We start from the raw sequence: 16,726 nt of genomic DNA, 5'->3' as shown, positions 1-16,726 counted from the left end.
CCTTTTCTTCAGGGACACTTCCAAATCTCCATTTTGTATTTCCAAAAAAGGTACCTTCCCGGGAAATTGCTCCTTCCTCTTCCTACTTCTCCTTATTGGCACTTGGGACAGACTTATGCTCTCTGTCTCTCTGTGAGGGTATTTGGCCTTGAATGTAGGTCAGAGTGGTGGAGTGGTGAAAACGATGTCTGTGAAATCAGCAGGCACACTTTGAAATCTTGGAGAGGCAGAACATGGTGAATATCACATTCTAGAATCTAACTGCCCTTATTCAGACCCTAGCCTCTTATAAGCTGTATGACCTCAGACAAGCTACCTGACTTCACTATGCTTCAGACAAGCTATCTGACTTCACTATCCCTCAGTTGTCTCACCTGTGAAATGGGGCTAGTAATAACAGCACTACTCTATAGGGTTGTGGTGATAATTAAGTGAGCTTAACATAGTGGAACAAGTTAAAATACTATGTTACCTATCGTTAATATTAGCTTGATGCTGCCTGTATGGCCACATAGTCTTGGATAAAGTGGTTAAACTTGGAGCTTATCAGCTCATCTGTGAAATAAAACAATGCTTGCCTGATGTGAGGAGAAAGGAAATTTGCTGCCAAGTAGTTGGACTCATTCTCTAGGTCAGTCCGTGTCAAGGAGGATGGTAGATTGAGTCCAGTTGCTTACCGAAGACAGAATTTGTATGCGGTCCCCTTCTTGCTTCTCCTTTCCATGGCTGGAGTACTCATTTTACCTGTGTTTGGCCAGCTATTGACTCTTAATTTGGATGCTTGTTCTTCATCTCACCTGGAAGTCACGTGGGGCTATTGCCCAGACTCCTGTACGGACCAGCTCAGCAGAGGCACTGTGGGCAAACAAGCTCTCACTTGCTGTCTATCTGCTTCCATGCCCCTATTGTGGTTGGGCTTGGGTTTCTGGATTAGATTTAAGAAGTTTTCTAACCTTCTGCAAAAGGCATTCCGCACACTGTGGATCCCAGGTTACTACAGTTCCCATCCAGGGACTTGCTGAGAGGCCCCACAGTAAACAAGAATAATTTTCTTTCTACTTGCTATGAGTATGTTTTTCTTTGGGGTGTCCTGAAAACTGGATCTAGGTTAAGTTGGGTATCGCTAGACTCTGGTGATAGTTTTGCCATAGGGGAACCTCAATCTGTTTCTGATTTCTAACCATCATACGTACTGAAATAACTATTCGTTCTATTTCTGTGTTTGATATGGTCACTCGGACTGGAAAGGGGGCATTTTCCTTCCTCCCCAGCCACTGGATGTGCTGACTTCCTGAAGCCCAGGGCCAACGTGAAGTGGACAGACTTCCATACAGACAGCAAGCAGCACTAGCGACTTGCCAAAGTCTCTAGTGTAAATTCCCTCAGTCACATGAGCTCAACATCCCTGCCACTTTGGGCCCCTCCCCTCTGTCGTCCATTATCTTGTCAGTCATCTAGTAAGTGTTGATTCTCTGATGTCTCTCACTTTTTTGAATTCTAAATGTTGCTTTCTCCATATGCACTTGCTTTTCTAGCTATGACCACACTAGATTTATCTTCCTAAAGCAATAATTCTGATGACTCACTCCTACAGTCTTTCTGTTGTCCTTATGCAGAGGTGATTTGCCACAAATTTAATGAGGCTTAATGTTGAGGGCTACTCACTGTCAGGAGATCCAGTATCACGTTCGTGTGATCATATGCTGTTGGAAAAATAGCAAAAGTAAGATATTTTCACCCAAATAAAACTACCATGTCTCTCTGCTTGCTGATAAACCCCTCTTTGTCAGGAGGTGATGGAGCAGCAGGAATATATTGGATTGTATAACAGGAATTTTAGTTGAAAATACCTTTCAACCCAATTTAGCAGCACGTAACTTTTTGGTTCACAATCATAATTACGCTCTTTTCCTAAATTTTGTGGTGTTTTTGGAATCTGTCAGCCTTTAAAAATTTATAACATGTTGTTAAGTTGTATCCTCATTTGAAATCACCGTTCACTTGGTACCTCATTTTGTATAAAAATTCGTATGAGGGTACCCAATCATATAAGCTTTAAACTAAAAAAAAAAAAAAATGGATCTACTCCTGCTTATATTATATTAAAAAAAATGCAATTCGTTTGAGACTCAGTGCCCTTTCTTCCAGCCTTCTCATATTTTTTCCACATTTTCCCAACCCCTCCTTCCCCCGCTGTCAGCATAGGCCGTCCACTTCTCTTGCTTCCCCTCAAATCTTTGGGTGGGTCTCTGAACTCTACTTGTCCCTCTGAACCTCAGCGAATTCAGGTCAAGGATAAAGATAACAAGCTCATAGTTATTGGCTATTTTCATATGCAGGCATTGTTCATACCTTGTTTTTAGTTCTTATGACCACCCAGAGGCAAGCATCAATGGGTATGGTCATCCTGTAGGTGACCAAACAGAGGTTCTGTGAGGTGATCCTGCCCATGGTCAGAGAGTGTTTGCTCTTGCCCTGTAGCAGCACCTCTTAAGAATAGCTGTTCCTCGGGCACCTGGGTGGCTCAGTTGGTTAAGCCACCAACTCTTGATTTCTGCTCAGGTCACGATCTCAGGGTGATGAGATTGAGCCCCTTATCAGGCTCCGTGCTCAGCAAAGAGTCTCCTTGAGACTCTCTCTTCCTCACCCTCTGCCCCTGCCTCCCCCCGCCTCTCGAAAACAAATAAATCTTTAAAAAAAGGATAGCTGCTCCCCACATCTGTCCAGAGATATCTCCGAACCCCAAAGTACTGATAGTATCTACCTTGTAAACAGCCAACTGCCTGTGTTGTTATATAACTATCTTATAGTCACACTTCTTACTTTGTTCTTCTTCTTCCATCCCAACCAGGGTATATTAATCTAGGAACCTGGCATGGAATCCTATGCTCCCTTTGATGCAAACCTGTGTGTGCATATCTGCTTGTACTTACTACACAGAAGTATACATGAAATGTCCAATTAGAAAACCAAAATAAAACCAGTTGGAGGGATAGCTCAATTCCCATTCACAAGAGCTGGAAACCGTGAGCTTAGGTGTCTTTGTCCTGCTATGCTAATACCAGAATAGAAGACAGAAGTTAAAAGATGTGTAGTAGAACTTTCTTTAAATCCACAATGTCAAAAAATATATCCTAAAAATATTACTCACAGAGAAGCACAATTGACACGTGTCAGGACACTGACAGCTCTGTGTGGGTGATTAGACCAAGAAGGGCTCTCTTAGCTTTCAGAATACAGTTGAAAAATTATGTAGGGATTTTGAAATCCATTTCCATCCTTCAACCTGAAAAATGCATGTTTTTCAAACCCAGTAAGAATAATATGATAATGAGGAATAACAAACATATTGCACATCAGAATGATTATTCTGTACAGTCTTTTTTTTTTTTTTTTAAATCTCTCTTTTGGTACCTAGTTGTCTGTAGGTTGTTTCATGGACTATTGGGAAAGAGAATTCGGGAGTGAGAATTCAAATTCTCATTTTCTTCCTTTTTTTCTCCCTTACCCTTATCGCCCCCACCCCATCCTTAATATATTAAGTTGATGGGATGATGGATTGTTTTGTTTCTATATACAAGTTATAGGTATCTTCCTCCACAGAATATGCTGGAAAAATTCCTCTGGCATCTGGGCATTGGTGAGTCATTTCATCACAAATCTCAGGGTTATAAGAAATGTTAGAGGGCGGCTGGGTGGCTCAGTTGTTAAGCGTCTGCCTTCGGCTCAGGTCGTGATCCCAGGGTCCTGGGATCGAGTCCCACATCGGGCTCCCTGCTCTGCGGGAAGCCTGCTTCTCCCTCTTCCACTCCCCCTGCTTGTTTCCTGCTTTCGCTGTCTCTCTCTGTCAAATAAATAAATAAAATCTTAAAAAAAAAGAAATGTTAGATATTACATATTGCAAAATATTTCATTAAACAAATAACCATAGTTTAGTATGTTAAACATTATACCAATCATACTTCAGTTCGTTTTCAAAGAAAATCTATCTTTTAATAAGGAGAAAACTTAGGTTTAAGTTGTTAGATAATAATTATTGTTAACATTTATCAAATGCTTATTATATGCCAGACAGTGTTCTAAGAGTATTAGGTGTGTTAACTTGCTCCATCCTAAAATGATGCTGAGAATAGTATTTTGTGAAGAAAGCACTACGGTTCACATTTTACAGATGAGCTCATTGAGGCCGGAAGAGCTTTAATGACACGCCAAGGTCAGAGAGCTAGTAAGTGGCAGAACGGGCTTGAACACCAGGCCCACAAGCTCCAGAAACCACCACTCTGCCTCAAATAATACATCTGTTTAGAGTCTTTGAACTTTTTTTATTCCAGAGTCTATTTTCTTAGTTACACTGTTTCAGTCCTCTTTCCAATTACCTTGCACAAGGTTATTAAGCCTCAGCTGGAACCCCTGTTATTGCTGGGGGACTGGCTGCTTCTGGAGAAAGTTCATTCTATTTTTAGACAGCTCTGTTGTTAAAAAATTCTTCCTTACATGGAGCTACAATCTACCTCCCCTTACCCGCGAAGACAGTGGGTTGGTAGAAAATGTCATTAGATATGAGTCTGGGCAGGAAGGTAAAGGTGGAAGCGGGAAGTGCTTTGAAGGCCACGCTGGCTTCGAACGCTGATGTGAAGACTGAGCCCCTGGTAAATGCCCAGCCGTTAAGTGGTATCTCCCCACCTGCACCCCATGACAGGTTTTCTAACTTCAGTAGAGGAATTTACATTGATCAAATGCATTGATCTGCATTTGACATTGTTGGTTTGCACTCATCATTCTACTATAAAGATATTTTTGTCTCCTGATTCTGATTTTTTTGTGTATTAGCTACCTCTTTCAGCTTTCTACATTCGTCGGTATTTTTATTCAAGCGATTGATAGACTCCCAAGGAAGATCGTTGCCTAAAAATTAGAATTGAAATTGTCGGTCACCACTAAGCTATAGCATTCTTGCGTCATAATAGAACATCGCCCAACCTAGTCCCTTTTCCTCACCCTGCAGTATCCTGGGTGCTTTAGCAGCTAAATAAGCACTAGGTACAAAACAGTGAAAATCATAAAATTTTGAGGGAGGATGTTTAATGCTGTTACACAGGAAATAAAAGGGTATTTACATGCCTGCTTAATAGAGAATCAATATTAAGCTATGGTCTAATTGGAATGTTCTTCTTGGCATATCAAAAGAAACAAATGTTCATTTAAAAGACTGGGGCATCTGGGTGGCTCAGTCCATTAAGCATCTGCCTTTGACTCACGTATGGTCTCAGGATTCTGGGATTGAGGCCCGAGGTGGGCTCCCTGCTTAGTGGGGACTCTGCTTCTCCCTCTCTGTCTCTGTATCTCTCTCTTTTGTGTCCTCCCGTGTGTTCTTTCTCTCTCAAATAAATAAATAAATAAAATCTAAAAAAAAAAAAAAAGCCTACCCACTGCCATAGCTTTAGGAACAACATGGAGTCAACTGGGCAGAACACAGGACAAATACATGAGGTCAAGACAGTCCAAGGATACTGACCCAAGAAAGCAGAGTTGTCATTCATTCCTGGCCATCAAATAACCCACAGCTAGCAGGCTGGTTTTTTGCAGACCATGTGGAAGAAGAGCCCTTCTTGGAAACACCTGGTGAAGACTTTGTTACTTAAAATCTTTTAGTGGTTGTAGTTATAGAAGGAAAAAAAATCTCTCCAATTACAACAAAGATTGTGATACAAAGAAGCAATCATCCCAGCCCTGGAGAAAGACCCAGAGGGATGTAGCCCACACAGGAAATTAACAAATTCTGCCAGCAGAAAGAAGTAAGAAACTCAGAGCTAAAGGAAAACAAAAGCCATTCCCACATGGTCCCAGCTGACCTAGGATTCACCAGATGGTAGCAGAGACAGAATGAAATTTAAGAGTGTGCCATTTATAACTTTTACTTTAATATATGCAATTATTCTCAAATTACTTTTCAATACACTAAATATAGTTTTCATTTCAAAGCAGCCCATCTATTTTCTCATCAAGTACCCAATTATTAAAAATTAATAACAACAGCTCTCTGCATCATGTCAGAGAGCTATCTGGTCTGAGCCAAACTAAAAATCACATTTAAGATTCACATTTTTTTTTAAAGATTTTTATTTATTAGAGAGAGACATAGTGAGAGCAGGAACACAAGCAGGGGGAGTGAGAGAGGGAGAAGCAGGCTTCCTGCTGAGCAGGGAGCCCGATGCGGGGCTCGATCCCAGGACCCGGGGATCATGACCTGAGCCGAAGGCAGATGCTTAATGACTGAGCCACCCAGGCACCCAAGATTCACATTTTTGACTCTGGGGCTTCACATGAGCAGACCAGATGAGCAATGTTGTCTGAGGCTGCTTATTTTCACCATACATAGGTGAATGGCCAAGCAAAAATCAAGTTTGGAAAGCGGGGCTTGTCTCATTTCCTGAGACCACTGCTGCTCGGAGCGAGGGGCCCACTGAGGTGCTGTAGCCACTGTGAGTCTCTTCCTACCAAGCCCCAGTGATACCAGGAGAGGACTTGCCCACAGTAATAACAAGGAGAGTTACAATTTATCGGGCACACAGTATGTGCTCTCACTTAAAGCAGGGACTTTAATTTACTCCTGAGTTCTCATAGTAACTCTTTGGCATAGGTTTAATCACCCCAATTTTACATTTGAAGAAATAGCAGTTCAAAGACGTTTAGTGTCTTTTTTTAAAAATCACATAACTGAAAGATGATGGAGCCTGTATCTGCTTTTTACCATGTAGTCATTTGCACGCTTGGTGTGGTTTTTAGATTTTACTACCAGTTCCTTTCCAAGTTTTTTTTTTTTTTTCCCTCGTGGCACTTCCAGCACTGTGATTCTGTTTTTACTTCCTCCCTTTTTATGGACTGCTGTTGGCTCACTACCCCGCCTTCAGAGTGTTTTTAAAGAATTGCATATCTCAGAGGGAGGACCACCTTTAGCTTTTGCGAGCGGTATGAATGCAGGCCCACATTTATAGACCAAGTTAACAAACTGTTAATAAAATATGTTCAATGCTTGACAAATATACCTTTATAAAGACCAAGAAAGCCATGTTTGAGTTTAGAATTATCAAGTTTCAGAAGAGACAGGTCCTGAGCTCCAGTAAACCTCTTCTCTCCACTCTGGTTCAACTGTGTACTGAAAAGTCTCCTCATATTCCCCATCCTGGGCCTAGGAGTGTGCATGCTGGTGGTGTAATCCATCCTAGGGAGGGTAGACTTAGAGACGCAAGCTGTGTGGATCGTGAAAATGGTTTGGGGGCCATTTGGGCAAGGAATTCGGGGATTCTGGGGTACCTGCATCATGGTCTGGGAGGGGAAGGTACTAGTTCTAAGGCCATGTTCCATTGGCCTCAAGGAGCTTTATCTTATGGCAAGGGGCATACTGAAATTAGTCAGGAGAGGGATCTTCTTAGATGGCAATATTGCTTGAGATTTCTCCAAATCTTGGCTTCTCTCACTGAGAACCATTGACATAATGAATCACTGGGTCAAATGCCAGACAAGTTGCTTTGCAAGTCAAGCTGGTCTTTCAGAGCCAATTCCCTTCACCTTTTTAGAATCACTCCCTTCCAACTACCCAGTGCTTTTCTGCAGGTCCAAGCCATCCATTCAGAGTACATAATGTGAAAAATGCATTCTCCAAAATATGTTACCTTTCCTAAGGGACCTTATGTATTTTATCTTAAAAGAGGCTGCAATTTAAACCAAAGAAATAAATTTCCTAATGATGGAATTTCTAGCAACAGCAGAAATATATTTGGGGACAGGGATTTTCTTGAAATAAATCTGTATTAGTTTCCTAGGGTTGCTGTAACAAATAACCACAAACTTGGTGGCTTACAGCAACAGAAATTTATTTTTCCACAGCGTGGAGACCTGGAGTCTGAAATCAAGGTGTCAGCAGAGCCATGCTCCCTCTGAGGACTCCAGGGGAGGATCGTTTCCTGCCTCTTCCAGCCCCTGGTGGCTGCAGGGTTTCCCCCCTTCTGTGGTGCTGCCTCTCTCCCATCTGCCCGCATCTCCCAGGGCCTTCTCCTCTCTGCCTCAACCTCCCTCGGCCTTTTTAAGGACACTTATCATTGGATTCAGGGTCCACCTGGGTAGTCCAGGATGATCCATCCCTAGCTTAATTACATCTGCAAAGACCCTGTCTGGAAACTAGGTCACATTCACAGGTTCTGGGAGACTTGTCTTTTGGGAATCACCATTCCACTCACTACACTGTTTGGGCAGCATTCTTGTGCACCCACAGACTGAAGGCCAACCTGCCACAGACACAGGAGGCAGGGGATGTTAGCCCAGCACTGCAGACCTCAGGGAAAGTTGACAAGCCTCCTCACAGGAGATAAACTTCAATTTTGACAGGGGACAGACAGCAACCACGTTTGAGAGCATGAAAAGAAGGTTATGGCACTGCTTTTAGGAAAATCTTCGTCAGACTGAAGCACAGTAAAGAATAAATCATCTCTCCTCACTTTTCAAGACTCTTCATTTCATCACAGCCATAACTAGAGATTATATGATGTTAGGGTCCACCACTTACATTGTATGCATTTATTTTTCCCCTTAGGCAGGGGAGAGAAAGGACTGTTAGTAACCGACTGCCTATTATGTCCTAAGATCTTTAACTACATTACTTCATTTTATCTTCATAACAGCCGTCTAAGGAAGACAGTAATATTCACACCCATTTCACAAATGTGAAAACTGAGGCCCTGAGACCTTAAGTAACCTGCCAGGATCCCATAGCTAGGAATCAAAAGCCCTGAGAGCCACAGAATCCATGCTCTTTCTAGGACTTCACTGCCCTAGGATCAGTCTAGATCAGCCCTACCCCTCTAAATTGATTGTTAATCTGGCCGACTTTCCTCTTCTGAAAGAGCAATAAAACATCCTTTACTAGCAGCTAGAGACGCCCAAGGCTAAGGACAGCATTCTTTTTGCTTACACTATACTGCCATCTAGTGGAGAAATAATTAATGGCAGAAGATACCATTTCTGGAATCTTAATTTTTTGGTACTGGTTATTCGTTTGTATTTAAATTTTGCTTTTTAGAAAAGCTATTAAGGAGGGCACTTGTTGGGATGAGCACTGGATGGTATATGTAAGTGATGAATCACTAAATTCTACACCTGAAACCAATTTTACCATATATATTAACTAGAATTTAAATAAAAAATTGAAATAAAAAAATAAAAAATACATTTTGCTTTTTAAATTGAGACCCTATCAAAATCAACATCAAATTCCTGCCCCTGCCTCCATATATACATGTACACACCTTCTGTATACCTGTCTCACATATATTTATATGTTGTGTAATAGGGAAGTGAAAGAATTAGGCCCAACTTCCACACTTGGAACATGACGACAAATGTGCAATAGTTAAAATCATGAGCAAAAGCATGTGCTCTCCAACCTCCCCTCTAAAGAAATCGTGACCCGTTGGCATTGACTAATTTGACTAAAATTTTAGGGAGGAGTTCAGGCAGAAATGACTAATCAATTTATCTTTAATCATTTTTCATACCTAAAAACACAATTTCTTTCCACCACAAATAGCTTCTATACTGAGCCATGGCAGAGCGGACGATAATAGTGGTGGTGCCCAGGGAGTTGGTTGTTGGAGTAAGACCACCCTGTAGGCAACACAATAACACAATGATGAATGCCTCCGTATGGATGTGAAAAAAGAGGGGCCCCTGGGTGGCTCAGATGGTTGAGCATCTGCCTTCAGCTCAGGTCATGATCTCCAGGTCCTGGGATCTAGCCCCATGTTGGGCTCCCAGCTCAGTGGGGAGTCTGCTTCTCCCTCTCCCTCTGCCTCTCCCCCTGCTTGTGCTCCCTCTCTCTCTCAAATGAATAATAATAATAATAAAAATCTTAGAAAAATGTGAAAAAAGAAGGTGCAGCTTTAATCACCCCGTTATTAAATATACATTCTAAGGTATCTAAAACACTTATTAGGGGGTGCCTGGGTGGCTCAGTTGGTTAAATCTCCAACTCCTGATTTTGGCTCAGGTCATGATCTCAGGTTGTGAGCTGGCCTTGGAGCCTGCTTAAGATTCTCTCTCTCCCTCTCCTTCTGCCCTTCCCGGTCTCTCTCTCTCTCAAATAAATAAATAAGTAAACACTTATTATTATTAGTCTCTTAATCCTGCTGTAACAAATTACCACAAATTTAGTGGCTTAAAACAACTTAAGTTTATTACCTCACAGTTCTGGAGGTCAGAAATCTTAAATGGGTCTCATGGGCTAAAATCAAGGTGTCAGCAAGTCTGCACTCCTTCTGGAAGTTCCAGGCGACTATAAGCCTATTCCAGCTTCTAGAGACTGCCTTAAAGTCAGCAGCATTGGTCCCAGGCCCACTTACAATGCCCTGTCTCTGATCTATCTCCTTTGTTTCCTTTTTTTGCTCTGCAGGACCCTGTGATACCATTGGACCTACCACAATAATCCAGGGTAATAACCAATATCCCTGTTTTAAGAGCAAATGATTAACAACCTCAATTATATCTGCTACCTTAATGTAATATAGTCTCAGGTTCCAGGAGTTAAGGTATGGACATCTTTGGGAATGGGGAAGGCATTTTGCCACCTTTCCCTTCCCACCCCCTCCCCACCTTCACAAACTGCAAGGAGCCTCATAAGCATGCATGAGGACACATCTACCCTGAAATTCTACCTGCACTTTTGGCCAGCCACATTTAATAGTAGATAAGAGCATAGATTCAGATAGACTTAAGTTTAAATCCCAGATTCTTCTCCTGACGTGAAAACTTGGGTATGTTACTTAGCATTTCTATGCTCAGTTTCTTCATCCCTAAAATGGGCATAATATCTGCCTCATAGTATTATTGTAAGGCTTAAGTAAGTCTCCAAAGAGCACTTAGCAGAGCATGTGGCATATATGAGCATCTCAGATTGTCTGAAGGAACAACTTCTGAAAATGAGGATTTTCCATTCAATCTTCAAAGGGAGATAAATTAACCACCTAACTAAGCACTGCATTGGATGCTTGGGGAACAGGGAAAGGGCAATGCTTATCTTCACCCAGTTAACAATGTCCAGTACAGTAGAATTAGAGACCAAGACTAGCTGTCTTGTGAGCCTCTTCTAAAACAGGTAAATGAAGGCTTCTGTTGTACCTTATATAGAGGGATTGACTTCGCCCAGTCAGACAATTTCCGCTGGGGAGCATCTGAAGAGAACATAGAAGAGGAAGACAATGTTTCCTTCGTTCTTTCCTATCCTTTGTTGTCTAGAACATGTATACCAATATCAATACTCCAGTGACTGTTTATCATCGTATGAGTATACACAGAAAGATGGTCATTCTTTTTTTAAAAAAAGATTATTAATTTGAGAGAGAGCGTGGGTGCACAACTAGGAGGAGGGGCAGAGGGAAAGGGAGAGAGAATCCCAGGCAGACTCCATGCAGAGCATGCAGCCTGATGTGGGTCTTGATCTCAGGATCCTGAGATCATGACCTGAGCAGAAACCAAGAGTCAGATGCTGAACTGACTGAGCCCCCAACATGCCCTGAAAGATGGTCATTTTGCCTTTTGTCCTGAAGCTAAGGGCAGGAGTGTCGCGCGTGTGTGTGTGCGCGCGCGCGCGTGTGTGCGCGCGCGTGTGTATGTGTGTGCGTGCGCGCGCGTGTGCGTGTGCGGGCGCGCGTGAGCATGTGGGCACGTGTGCGTGCGTGCTTGTGTGCGTGTGTTTGCGCGTGTGCATGCGTGCACGTGTGTGCATATGTGTGTGTGCATGTGTGCATGTTGCTACCATACACGCACATATGTCATCAAGTTATACTAAAATCTGTTTTTACCCTAATAATAAGTAAATTTGGGGCAATGAAAAGAAAATGTTTTTAAAACCTTCTTATGATACTAAAATTTATTTTTAAGTGGAAGTTCTGAAATAATGAATGAAAAAGTTCCTTGGTAATAAGATACCCCTACACAATGTACTTAAGAGATGTTAAAAAAAAGTCATGCTTTTAGATGGGCTAAATCTATGTCTCCTATAATCTTGTTTTAATAATAAATTTACTTAGGAACATGTTCATTAGAGAAAGCAATTTCTGCAACTACTGTAAATATTTTTAATTTGTAGTATCTAATACATTTTTACTACTTTATTTTTGAATTTTACATAACTCTTTGACTATCATGCATGAATTCCTTGAATACAGGAACTATGGAGTAAAATGCTATTTGCACATCAAAAATATAGAAAGGATGCTAAAACTCTAAGTTTTACTTTTACCCCTATGATCTTTTTGACTCTCTGATTCCCCCAACTGGATTAGAAAACAGAACAATTCCCTCCAGGCCTATTAGACATTCTTGGAACAAATGGGAAAGATTTGGCCATGACTGGTCCTTCCTGGGTTTGCCAACCCTCTCACTTAGGAGGCCGCATTGAGAAGGTCACAGCATTTTGGATGTGGTTACAGCTCTCCTCCTGAGACATCTCTGTAAACCTCAGGAGCTGGAGGGCTACATTGTGACTAGAAAACCTAGAACCTGCAACCATATTGCACCTCAGGTTTGCACAAGCTTAATGTTCATTATATCCCAGGGACTTCAGCATGAGGACACTAAAGGCAGCATGGCAAACCCAACCTCTGTCCTGACACAGCTGAGGTTGAGACTGACTTGGTGGGGAGGCAGTCACAGCTTGGGTAATGAGGCTATGGCAGAGTGTACCTTGGAAAGAATATTCTGTGGTGGTGGTGTGCATGTAAGTACCTCCCTCAGAGACAGTCATGGAGCTCTGTATTTGAGAAGTCTTCGACCCTCAGCTCCACGCAAATGCCAAGGCAAGCACATTAATTCAGTGTGACAAGACTGTCAGGTCAGTCCAGTTGGTGGTAGCTAAGGCCACATCCCAGCAGAGCTGGGAGTTAGTGAGCCCTGCCAGAGGCATGCTGGAACAGATTCACCCCAGAATCCATCATACTTTGTTACTCTCTGCCTCACTGGGAAATTTTGAAAACCGAAGTTACATAGGGTTTAGCTTTTAGAGAAAAGAAGCTAGTTCAATTAAACTTAGGTGGGACTGGCTGCTAATATTTTTTTAGTACCTAATAAATGGCAAGCACTCTACTAAGAAATGCATATGCATTATTTATTAACCACACTGTAAGGTGGGTGGAATTAATCCTTGAAGAATCTGAGACCTAAAGAACTCAAATGACTTTCCCAAGTTCCCACGGAGAGTAAAAATGAGTGTTGACATTGCCCTTGCCTCTCTAACCCCTCTGGTTTTCCCCAAGTTACATAGGAACACAGCAGTCAAATATATATAAACAAGAAAATAAAAAAAGTAAGTCCTAAACATATTTGATTATTCTAATTTTTATTCAGCTGATCAGTCTCCGCAGACACAATTTATCTTTGTCCTCTCTCCACCTTACATCACCTTATACCCTCCCTGCTAAGTGGTAGGAAATGATTCTGAGAAGGGTCTCGTTTGGACTGTTAATGGGATGGATTTTTATCAAGAGCACTCAAAATGTGTCAGGAACTATCATTTTCCCTTTGTTCTGGATGAGAGCATCCAGATGATAACAGGTTTAACAAATAAAATAATAAAAGAGGGAGGGGGGAAAAGATGGCAGAGGAGTAGGGGACCCTATTTCAACCGGTCCCCAGAATTGAGCTGGATACCTACCAGACCACACTGAACACCCGTGAAATCAGCCTGAGATGTAAGAAGATGGATTTGGATCTCTACAAATAGAATATCTCAGGCGGTTGGTTTTGGGGTACAAAGTGGGAAGCCGTGATTCTGTGGGCAGATATTGGAGGATAAACGGCAAGGGGAGGGAACCTGGCCATGGGGATCCTACACCGCCGGTGAGCGATAGCCTCCCTCACTGGGACTGGGCACTGACTTGCAAACCGGTAGTGGCAGGGAAAAAAACTTTAGGGCAGCCCCCCAGATGGAAACCTGGAGTGATGGGGCCACATGTGCAAACTGGGGGCGGCTGGTGGTTTTAGAAGCACAAAGGGCAGAGATGTACACCAACCTGGAGGCAGGACTGGGAGCGCTGCTGAGAGGCACACAACCCAGGATGCTGCAGTTTCTAACAGCATGCTCGGACAGAAACGGAGATAATGTGTCCTGGAGAGCTCACTGGAGAATAGACTGCGGTCTCTCTGCTCTGAGGCAGAGGGTTGGAAATGGTCTCTTCTGCTCTGACTCTCAGAAGAGAGGCAGAAAGCCGCCAGGGAAAGCCACCAGAGAACAAAAGCCCCCCAAAACCGGTTCCCACTGAGCCCATCCCCCACCACAGGGGGCAGGGCAACTCTATCCAAACGGGTTGCCTGAGTAATATCACGGCAGGCCCCTCCCCCAGAAGACAGTCTGGGAAGACAAGAGGCCAGCAACCCTAAGGTCCCTAGAAAACAGCTGCATTTTGATTGGGTTGTTGTCAATAATTTGGAGTCTATATATTTCCTCAACCACCCCTCAACAGAATGACTAGGAGAAGGAATACCTCAAATAGGAAAGATAGAGACCATGACTTATGCCACAGATTTACAAATGGATTCAGATATAACCAAGATGTCAGAGATGGAATTCAGGCTAGCAATTGTGAAGACAATAGCTAGAATGGAGAAATCAATTAATGGCAACATAGAGTCTCTAAGGGCAGAAATGAAAGCTGCATTGGCAGAACTTAAAAATGCTACCAATGAGGTGGAGGCAGAGCAAGATGGTGGAGGAGTAGGAGAACTGGATTTTGTCTGGTCTCAGAAATTCAGCTGAATAGGGATCAAACCATTCTGAACACCTACGAACTCAACAAGAGATTGAAGAAGAGGTAGCAACAACTCTCTGAACAGAGAAGCAACCACTTACTGGAAGGTAGGATGTGTGGAGAAGTAAATCCGAGGTGATATTTGGGAGGATACACGGTGGGGGCAGGGGCCTCCGTCGGCCACTTCTGGCAAGTGATAGAGCCGCGGAGCACAAAATCGGAACTTTTAGAAGTCGGCTACGCTGAGGGACGTCGCTGCAGTGGCTAAGCGGGAGGTGGAACCCTCGTGGGACAGTGTGGTCTCAGGACCCTCGGGGTCACAGAAAGACCAGGGGTGCCTGAGTGCAGCAGAGCTCCCAGGTATTGGAGCGGGGAAGCCGGCTGCAGAGACGGAGCCGAGGTGCGGGCTCTCAGCTCAGGGTTGCCATAAGCTGTGATCCGCGGCCCAGTCGGGCCACTGCTCCTCCAGCAGGGACCCAAAAAGTGGCAGATCTGGGGACACTCCTCTTCCTCCCCCTGGAGGAGTGGTGCAGGAGTGCACTGCAGGGATCTGCTGGGTTTGGAGACTCCACACGGGGTTGGGTGCCAGAGATAGAAACACTCGGTCACAGGCCGGGTGAGCACGGACTGCGGCCGGAGACCGGGGACACGGGAGTAACTGACTGCTTTTCTCTGGGGGTGCACTGAGGAGCGGGGCCCCGAGTTCTCAGCTCCTCCGGGTGGAGATTGGGAGGCCACCATTTTCACTCTCATCCTCCAAAGCTGTACCAAGAGCTTGCAGGGAAAAAAAGCTCCCGAGAGCAAACCTGAGCAGATTGCTTAGCCCAGACTCACAAGGGCAGGGCAATTCCGCCTCCGGCAAAGACATTTGGGAACCACGGCAACAGGCCCCTCCCCCAGAAGATCAGCACGAACAGCCAGCCAAGACCAAGTTTACTGATCAAGGAGAACGGGAGAACTCCAGTGCTAGGGGAATACTGCACATAGAATTCATGGCTTTTTTTTTTTTTACCATGATTCATTAGTCTTTCAAAATTAATTTTTTTAACTGTTTTTTTTAATTTTTCTTTTTCCCTTTTTCAACCAACATCTTATCAATCCCTTTAAAAAAAACGTTTATTTTTCAATTTTAGAGTCATATTCTATCCCTTCATAGTAGTTACCCTTATTTTTGGCATATAGGTATAAGTTTTTCTCTCTTTAAAATTTTGAGATACAGTTTCTTTTAACAGATCAAAATATACCCTAAATCTCTAGTGTATGGCTTTGTTCTAGTCTCCTGCCTGATCACATTCTCTCCCTTTTTAAAAAAATCTTCTTTCTTTTTTCAAACAACTTCTTATCTTATCAACTCCTTTTATAAAATATTTTATAATTTTCATCTTTACACTCATCTTCCATCCCTTCATTGTATCAACCCTTATTTTGTACATATATGTCTTTCTTTCTTTAAAATTTTAGGAGGCACTATCTTCTAACAGACTAAAATACACCCAAAATCTAGTGTGTGGCACTGATCTATGCACTAGCCTGATCATATTTGATCATATTCTGTTTTTTGTTTGTTTGTTTTGTTCTGTTTTTGTTTGTTTTTATATATTTTTTCTTTTTTTTCTCTTTCTTTTTTCTTTCTTTCCCTTTCTTTTCCCCTGGTTTCAGGTCTTTTCTGATTAGTTTAGAGTATATTTTCTGGGGACGTTGCTAACCTGTTAGCATTTTGTTCTCTCATTCATCTATTCTCCTCTGGACAAAATGACAAGATGAAAGAAATCACCTCAGCAAAAAGAACAAGAGGTAGTACTGTCTGCCAGGGACCTACTCAATACGGACATTAGTACGATGTTGGACCTAGAGGTCAGAATCATGATTTTAAAGATACTAGCTAGCTGGGCTTGAAAAAAGCATGGAAGTTATTAGACACACCCTTCCTG

The sequence above is a fragment of the Eumetopias jubatus genome, unplaced genomic scaffold, assembly GCF_037043125.1.
Source record: "Eumetopias jubatus isolate StellerSeaLion01/CBP00866 unplaced genomic scaffold, mEumJub1_p1.0 scaffold_3, whole genome shotgun sequence".
Taxonomy (NCBI): domain Eukaryota; kingdom Metazoa; phylum Chordata; class Mammalia; order Carnivora; family Otariidae; genus Eumetopias; species Eumetopias jubatus.
The sequence above is the reverse complement of the archived record's forward strand: the minus strand, read 5'-3'. Positions refer to the sequence as shown.